This window comes from Miscanthus floridulus, unplaced genomic scaffold, assembly GCF_019320115.1.
Source record: "Miscanthus floridulus cultivar M001 unplaced genomic scaffold, ASM1932011v1 os_2382_1_2, whole genome shotgun sequence".
Classification (NCBI taxonomy): Eukaryota; Viridiplantae; Streptophyta; class Magnoliopsida; order Poales; family Poaceae; genus Miscanthus; species Miscanthus floridulus.
In genome coordinates this window covers 16,299-25,968 of record NW_027098274.1, presented here as the reverse complement: position 1 = coordinate 25,968, position 9,670 = coordinate 16,299, and the positions used below count along the sequence as shown (strand labels likewise).

The window sequence follows — 9,670 nt, the reverse complement described above, 5'->3', positions numbered from 1 at the left end:
ATACAAATGAGAATGGAATCATATGTACGTTACTATGACTAATATATGCTCATTTCACAAATAACTAGCGGCTGCCTTTACTTTTTACCAAAATCATCCAAATTTGATGCCCTTAGGTGCCAATAAAAAAGCAAAATAAGAAGGCTAGGTGCAAGAGTCTCCATACCTATCGCCATCTCTAGCTGACTTAGCTTCATACTTGGCGTGAGATACATCCATAACATTATTCCCTGATTTGAATTATATGCCTACAAAAAATGTTGCAAACAAGATGCAGACTGAACTTCAGCAACATCATTCTTCAAATAATATGCATCACTGTGTACTGGGTGCAGAAGCATGACTGAACTACGGCCTGGCTTCAAAAAAATGTGTACTAGTCAAATACTAAAAATAGGATAGTACAGATTTTCAACATATATTGCTCTAGTCAAAAAATTAGGACTAGTCGTATTAACAAAATTCAGTCCACATCCGGCAGCTTTAGCAATGTCAGAGTTAATTTAATCCATCAATAAACTTAGAAACAACAATGACATTCAGTTTTGGGAGCTGTATTTAGAAGCAGATTCATAAATAAACATATTTAAAATTTTGAACATATCTATAGTAAAAACTTTGGGATATCAAATGGCCTAGATCAAGATGCTAAAACATAAGGATAAATAAAGTTTAAGACATCCAAGTTTAGTTTGCTAAGAAGCAACGGTTGCTCAACTCTGAAACTAATTATGGAACTTTGAATTTGGGACCAAAATTACAAAACTTTAGGACCTTAAATCTTTTAAACATTTGAGAATCCATTGAGATTTTTCTTTTCGTTGCAATGTCATGTTGTTGATTTGGATGCCCTACAGTTTCGGACGACAACGTGCATAGTTTTAGACATCACCTGTGAGTTAGTAGTTGCAGTACCTGCACTATAATGAGAAACAAAAAAGTCACTTCAGCATTGTTGAAATCATGAATGCTAAATGAAGTTGCAGTAGCAAAACTGATAGCTTGCCTAAGATGCAGTCCGCACTACTACTAAGATGGCAAGATCTATCAGCGCAACACGTTATATAGTGCAGCAATAGTCAAGAACACAAACAACACGAATTTCACTAATCACTAATGAAAAAAAGACAAACAGATGTTTGTGCTAGTTCTACTAGGAACAAACTCCAATCCACATGTATGAATTTCAATTGTTCGACTACAGGTACGGATCTAGGATCTGTACCTTCAATTTGTGCAAGGAGAAAGTCACTGGCTTAGATCCCCTTTGGTGACGCTGAAAAAATATTAGGGTTTGTGTTCCTAATGGCACAACGGCAACGGAAGAGGAGAGTTGGCGCTACCTGGAGCTTACTTGTAGTCGCAATGGGCTCACGAAGTCCCAACGTATGTGGCTCCGAGCATGACCAGCTCCTCCGGATCCAATGTCGCCGGCTTCGAAATAGACCGGCAACGACGTTGTGGCAGCATCGAACCCTAGCCTGTGGGAGGGGCGGCGCGGGAGAGGTGGCTCACCGGCGCTAGGGGAGGGAGGATGTGGACGCCGCTGCAGGATAGGAGTTGGTGGTGGCGCTGTGGGGTGGGTGCCGCTGGCGCACCGGGATGTAGGCCGACCGGAAGGTGCTGGGGTGGAGGCTATGGGAGGCGGCGATGCTGGGGATGGATGCGGGACGGGAAGGGGGCTGGGGTGCGGCTGAGATGGGGCGCAGTCCGCATGGACATAGGGCGGCGGGCGGCGTCCATGGAGCTGAGGTGGCTAGTGGCGGCCTGTGGGAGCCGGATGTGTAGATGGGGCAGAGGACCTGGAGCTGCGAGAGCTGAGAGTGATGGGAGTGCGGGCGCGGTCTCTGGTGGGTGCGGCGACGCATTTGGGATAGGGATGGGCGGCCGCGTCTAGAGATAGGTTTAGGGGGTTTTGTGTTTTTTTTTTATTTTTTTCATTGTCTTTTCTATTCCACACCACACCACACCGCGCCAATACCAAAAGTCATGCGCCAATGCCAAAACCAGGGCACCAAAGCAAAATCAACGTGCGGGACTTATGCACCAATAACCGACAGAATAATAACATTTTTCCTATGCGTGCATATATTTTTTCTATGCGTTTTTAAAGAACCGACAGAATAAATTGCATTTTTCTGTGAGTACTTATTTTTCCGTGTGTGTATTGTCACGCACAGAAAAATCATACAATTATTCTGTGGGTTTTCATATTTTTCTGTCGGGATATTTTGGAACCGACAGAATAATCGTATTTTTTCTGTGCGTACGAAAAAAACGCACAGAAAAATTTGTCACCCACAGGGCAGTTCGAGTTTCCAGTAGTGAAAGGTGTCAGTTCCAGTTGGTACCTAGACGACATGCCTAACAGTAATTCCTGGCAGTTTACTTGATAGAACAAAGGATTGATTGGCCCCACCCTAGGCCATTAGGAAATGCCACTATACCACACACTTTTTACAACGACTACAGAAGAGTCGCTATAAGTCGTTATAGCAACCGATCATCGGTCGGTATAGCCCTTTACCAACCGACGTCATTAGACGGTGTAAGTGGCGTCGGTATAAAGTTATACCGACCAACATATTTATAGCGACTGATAGTTGGATGCTCTTAGTTATACCGACACTTGATCTGTTACAATCTTTACCGACCAATGGTTTGATGGTATATATCTTCTTACCGACCAACAATCCATCGCTCTGTACTGACATGATTATATATAATTAATTTACATTTACCATATAATTTCAAGCCTATTCAACATCCACACCAATCCGCATTACTCATTAACCGCGTAATAATCCATAGCAATTCACGTTACTCATCAATCGCATGTGATTAGATAAACATATCTCAAGTTTTCATTGAAGCCAACATTTGCACTTGTACAGTTGTACATCTTTACAAAAGAAAAAGTACATAGGCAACCTAGCTAGCTTGGTCAAATGGCAGCCACAAGTCATATGTTGGCTTGCACAATCTACTTAGTTCACTACAAAATGCCTCAACTCCAATTACTCAAACAAAATATCATCGGTGAGTATTTCGATTGATCTTGCTGTTGACATTATCCAACATCTCACAACCTCTAGGTCCTCCTAGCTGAACAAAGTCAAGGTGACATTTGTTAATAGAACAGAATTACATAAAGCTACAATACATCTCTGCATCGACTAAATCTAAGTAAAAAACGAATATCAAAATCATCTAGATTTCTGTAGTCTCTATTGCAAGAAATGATAAAACATATTTGACATTTGTTGCTAGAACGTGTCATGACCATATTTGAAAATCAAGTTGTAACAGGAGACAAGAGGGTTATTCTTATTGCCAAACGACAACTAAACATTTTCCATTCATTTATCTAACATAAGTTAACACATGTTAAGATAAACCATTCTACTATATATGTTTCATAAATGGTGAAAAAATACATGTAGAGGGAAGATTGATCTTGTTCATTTGATCTTCTGAGTAGAAGGGAGTTTAGCCTCCAGTTTCTTTTCATGGACACTATTTGTTTTCTAAGGCCTTAGTGATTGGAAGTGAACTTTGAAAATGCATCTTGAAGGAGAAACCAATTTGAGGAGCATGATAATATGGGACATTGACTTTTATGGTGTTTTCCTGGAATATAAAGTGGAACACCACTTGCAAGATTAGCAGCTTCTTGTCAGCCTTTGCATGTAGAAAATTATTGACAATGTTCACATGAATATGAGATGATAGGTTAATTCTATAAGGTGACCCTGAAGTGGAGCACCACTTGCAAGATTAGTAGCTTCTTGTTAGCCTTTGCATGTAGTAAATTATTGGCAATGTTCAGATGAATATGAGATGCTAGGTTAATTCTATAAGGTGACCCTGAAGGCCTGAACATTTACTATCCCCTGTTTTGGTTGACTAACCACACAGACCATATTTGGCCTCCTAGCTGGTGTTTTGTAAGCATATGCTACTGGAATAATATTTGTACTACTCAAGTGGAATTCTGCTTTCCAATATTTACCAAATTTAATTTTGATTTTACTACTTCTAAAAATAGACATATATAATGGATTAACAGCTGGATCTTACAGGAAACTACTTAGATTTCAGTGCTTTTAATCTACTGTCAACACTCTATAGTTTGGAAATCAGCTGAAATAAACTTAAGTCACTCAGAGGAGAAACATACCTGAAGTACCATGATTGGTTGTTGATGCCTTGCTAACCTTCATCTATCACAAATATCAATAGTTAGAAGTCTGGTCACTAATCACATATGAGAAAACAGGAAACAATGACTAGGACAGTTTATTACTCTATTGTATGGCCATGCAATCGACAACTTAAGAGCGTCAGCCATCTTCTCCACACCAGTATAAGGACGAGGCAGAATTGCATCCCTTTTGATCACAACATTCACAACAACTTCACAATAATGCTTTCCAAGAGCTACACCTCCAAGAGTGGTTTTAGGATTTACTGAAATAATTGTTCCCCTAGCCACAACTGTATCAGATCTGACTACTTCATATAATATCACATCCCTTCCAATCTGAATCAAGTAATGCATCTATGAGAATTGAATTAATGATAAAGAAAATAATGCAATTATGATAAGAAACTTTGTAGCATGGATGAGAGCATTACATGTTCTTCGTGTGAATGAGAGCGAGGGGCATTTACATTCATTGCCTATGCCGGTTTGGCTACCTAGGGCTGTGTTGGTTTGGCTACCTTAGTCTGTGCTGGTTTGGCTGCCTAGGGTTGTGCTGGTTTAGCTGTTTGAGGCTGTGATGGCTGGGCTGCATGGGGCTGCATTGTAGGGGCTACATTGGTGAGGCTACACTAACGAGACTGGACTTGTGAGGCTACATTGGGATGCACTGCTGGGAATAGATTGGTAGGGCTGCATTGAGAGGATGGGGCTGCATGGGGCTACATTACAAGGGCGGCATTGGAAGGGCTTTGCATAGTTGGGGCTGCAGTACGCCTATCCACAAGCAAGTTTTCACCCACATCAACGACATCATTGCTCTCATTATCTTTATAAGCTTCACCTTCTTGAAAATGAGCATCATGATATGCCTCATGAACATGTTCTACAGATCTTGGGCTCTACAAATAAAATGGAAGAGATAATGAGATAAATCTGCACAAGGTATTAAGAGGCCAAACAACTAGCTGATGTATTGTTATAGTAGTATATACCACACGTTGTGAATTAGAACCATTCTGTGACATTACTTCTGTATTTCACCTTTCCTGTGCAAACCTTTTCTCCATTATTTGCATTTGCCCTTCCATTTGTGTCAGGCGCTGTTCTAGAGCTTCACTCCTACTTTCAGCCTTTTTACGAGCCAAAACTTCCATTTGAAATCTTGTAGGTGTGTAACACTTCAGTCCTGCTATACCAACATCTTGAGGAGTAGGTCCTAGACCTAAAGCTCACACACGGCCTCTTGGCTCCTTTGAACCCAAAGCAGTAGCAAATACGTCACCTTGTTGAATTGTTCTTTCTGTCAACTCTGGACGGGCCTCAACAATTGCTTTAAGTTTGCTCTACATAAATTAAATGTCAATATTTGCACTCCATAAAGATTACATACTATAATTCAGCAATCATACATGAATAACTTACAATTATTGGTTCTGCATTCCTTATTGCAACACCATTTTTTCTTGTATGAGTTTTGATATAGAGTTCATCCCTTCGAGGAGGGTGTCCAAGTTCATCAACCTACAAGTGTTTTAGCTTTCAGCATAAAGAAGAAATACAGATTACCCTCCTCTCAAGAAGCAAGTTTCATAGCTTTCCCCATGGCACTCATCATCAAGAGCACAATCATCGCTGTTTTCTTGGTTCTTGGAGTCATATCTTCCACATCCATATATTGCGTTGGTGTAATCGTTAGGCACAAACCCTTGTTTTACTTTACTTTGCATCATCTTTAAGACATGATTTTGCTTAATACTTCTTGTGTTGGTCGCATGCATGTGTGTAGGCACAGAGGACACCCTTGCTCCCAAGCCAAAACCAGGGATGCCGTGCTTCCATGCCGGAGGCTCACAGTACCCATGTAATGCGGATGGGTGCCGCAGGTTATGCGAGCACGAACACCACAAGAGTGATAAGGCCTACTGTAAAAGTGTTGGGCCTCCAGGGGAGTGCTGCTGCCCAAATGAATAGATAGCTACTAGTTTAATGAATAATCTGCCCGTGTGTTTGATGACAATGCAATAAAACATGTTTGATTGCTTTGGTATTACTCTCGTCATTTCAAGTTTTTATGTCTGGAATAATTGTACATAATATAAGACACAATGGGGAAATAAGTAACTATAGTTCTATGTCGTATGTACCATTTCATGTCCAGAACAAGCAAAACTCTTAGTGCCTGTTGTATGATGTATCTCCAACTTAGCACGATTCGCTTTGGCAATTTGCGTCCGAACCTAAGATAGAAATTGTTACATTATGCAAAGATATTGAACAATACAAGTTACGTATGTATATAATAAGATTAGCCATACATCACATTCAGGAGACTTCCAATAATTTATGAGAAAGTTCCAATCCTCATCATTAACTCTATCACCATGTCTTTTCTTCAATTCCTCATCTGTTAAGTTCTCATCAAAATACTGCTCCTTTAGGGTTGCCTTAAATTCCTTCCACTTCCTTGCAGCGGTGATTAAAAACCAACTCTTACTAGCATCATCTATATCATAGAATTTCTGTTTTTTTCATAGAAAAGTACAAAATCAGTTTTACACAAGAAAACAACATACTGTTCTAGCAGATAAATAGTGACATATTGTTCTAGTAGATAACCATACCACATGTTCTAGCAGAAAAACAGCATACTGTTCTAGCATAAATAAACTGACATTTGATTGAGTTATATTTTTTGGCATCAATAAAAAACAGCATACTATTCTAGCATAAATTTACCTGTACTTCATCCCAAACTGCATCCTTTTCTTTAGCATCAATAAGCCTCCAATCAGAACAACGAACTGATAATTTCTTCCTCACCAGGCAACCAATAACACTAGAAAGTTGCGTATAGTTCTTCCCTACAGGCTGACCATATTCATTAAGGGTAATTATGATTTTCAGCATGTCAGATGTCCTTGCAAATACAACCTCCATTCTAGTGATACTCCTCCCATTCCTTTTCTTGTGTGGACTAGTGTGAACATCTGTTACAAGCAATTTTAATCATGAGAAACAGCTCAAATGGCAGGATATGATATTGTTGCAATAACAAGATAGAAGACATGGTATAATACCTTCGTTGTCACATAAAAAGTCTCCAATTGATTCACAATCCAAATCTTCATCAATCCGCTCGTTTATTGCACTCTCAACATAATTTCTTTCTGGCCTTGGGTGCAAATTATGTTGTTCAGTTGCTGCAGCACTTGTGTGATGAGTTCTCTACCAGTAACATGATAACATAAGTACTTGTCATTTAATATTCAAACACTAGTAACACATCACAAATATTTAAATAGTTGCATACTTTGACAATACTAAAAAAGATGAATAGGTAGCGAAAGGTAGGACCCTACCGATGGAAACAAGGAGAGCTGCTGCCACAATATCGTTCGAACGTCTTCTCAAGGTGTGCAAGTAGAACTACCTGTTGTCCAGCAGCAGCAACACCACGCTCAACACCTGCGCCCATACAATGAGAGTTGTTGAACAAGATAAAATCACAAAACACAGGAACTGAATATATATATATATATATATATATATATATATATATATATATATATATATATATATATATATATATATATATACCTAACGCAGCATTTTAGTTCTGGACTTATGACCTGAAATTGCTGAAGGCTTGGTCCACAGCACGTTTTCGCAGCAAGCAACCAACACCACAACACAAGCAGACTAGCAAAGTGAGTTCCGGCCAATGGAGAAGCTGCCCTTGCACGTCGCCAAGCAATGTCCAAGAAAGCAAAAAGATTAACAACATTTAGCTAAAACTAATTCATTCAAAACCAAAAATGAATCTTTAAGACTGCTGAGACTAAACTCTGAAGAAAATCACCGCTCGGAGTGACCGATTGCTGAAAATGAAGCCTGGCACCACACGGTTGGAGACTGCGGCTCCCAGCTAGGCGTGGCCCTCCTGCGCGGCGCGGCCCTGCTGCTAGGCGTGGTGGTGCGCCCCCCTGCTCGGCGCAGAACCTAGGAGTAGCAGCAGCGTGGACCCCTGGGAGCGGTGCGGACCCCTGTAGCAGTGGCGGCGCGGACCCCTGGGAGCGGCGCGACACCCTGCAGCAGCGGCGGCGTGGACCCCTGGGAGCGGCGCGACACCCTGCAACAGCGACGGCGCGGACCCCTGGGAGCGACATCGGTTTATGTTTATGCATCATATTATCCCAAAGGCTGGGTCTGAACGAGTCACATATGCTACAAGGATCTTCAAAAACTTCAGAAGACACCTGGAAGACTACAACTAAATTATATGTACTGCTATTACTGCTACATCATGACATTTCTGAATAAAGTAAGAAAAGATGGAGCATGCCTGTTACCTTGGAGAGGATGGAGCAGGGTCATGTCCGCCGGTGGTGTTGCTCTTGCTGAGCGCACGGACGGGGATGGCGGGGCCGTTTGTGAGATGCAGAGATGCAGCGCTGGTCGTGACCTTGCAGAGATGCAGCGTCGGTCCCTTCCCGTAGATCTAGAGTGCGTGGCAGACGGGGAAGGGGCCTGCCCGCAAGCACAGCTGCAGGGGAGGGGAGGGAGCCGGCCGGGAGCGGAAGCAGCCAGGGAGAGGAAAGAACCTAGCGGCACGGACCCCTAGGAGCACCGCGGCACTCTGCAGCAGCGGCGGCGCGGACCCTTGGGAGCGGCGCGGCCTCCTGTAGTGGCGTGGCCCCTGCCTGCAGCAGCGACGCAGTAGCACTGCAGCCACTAGTAGCACGGGCACGATGCTCTTGGCCACCAAGGCCAGCATCCTAGCGAGTTCGACCCAATGAGGGAACCAAAACTTCGAGCACGACTTAGGAGGACAAGATTACTCACTAAAGTAATTTCATTACATGGGAACAACCAGAAATCGATAGCAATATATGGCGGCAAAAACCACAAGATAAGACCACCTATACGGCCGCAAAGATTGTCGGGCAGCGCTCGACCTCTCGGTCGAGCTTCCACAGCACATAGACGAGTGCAACAAGGGCCTAACCTCTCGGTCCCCAACCATGCGGGGACCCGACCTCCCAAGGAGCGAGCTTGGGAGAAGAAGGGCGGTGCGCCCTGAGCGCAAGGGGAAGCTAATGGGAAGGGCTAGTGCTGGCCCACACCCTCCCTATAGCACCAAGCTAGATGGCCCCCTCACACTGTCTAGGATCTTGGCACAGGGCCTTCCGCTCCCATAGGCGAGATGGCTTGGTGGCAACCCAACCGGCTGACTTCCCACCCAAGGGAAGGAAGGATTCTCAGGTGACTAACGTCGCTGGAATTCTTCCACTTTCAGAGAAGGGCTAGGCGGGCATAGCTCGCACCATCTCTGATGAAGAGGAGGGGGCCTCACCCCTTGATGGCCCCACACCATCTCCGATGAAGGGCCAGGCGGGCGGTGGTGAGGTGGTAGCGGCGTAGGCAGCACATGAGGGAAGGACAGTAGTTCACCAAGCCATCGAT

At 43.0% G+C, this 9,670-nt stretch overlaps 1 pseudogene; it reads right to left on the bottom strand.

The window, feature by feature from the left end:
• Window positions 1–4,926: 4,926 nt before the first annotated feature.
• Window positions 4,927–7,144, bottom strand: LOC136534914 (uncharacterized; annotated as a pseudogene).
• Between the last annotated feature and the right edge of the window lie 2,526 nt (window positions 7,145–9,670).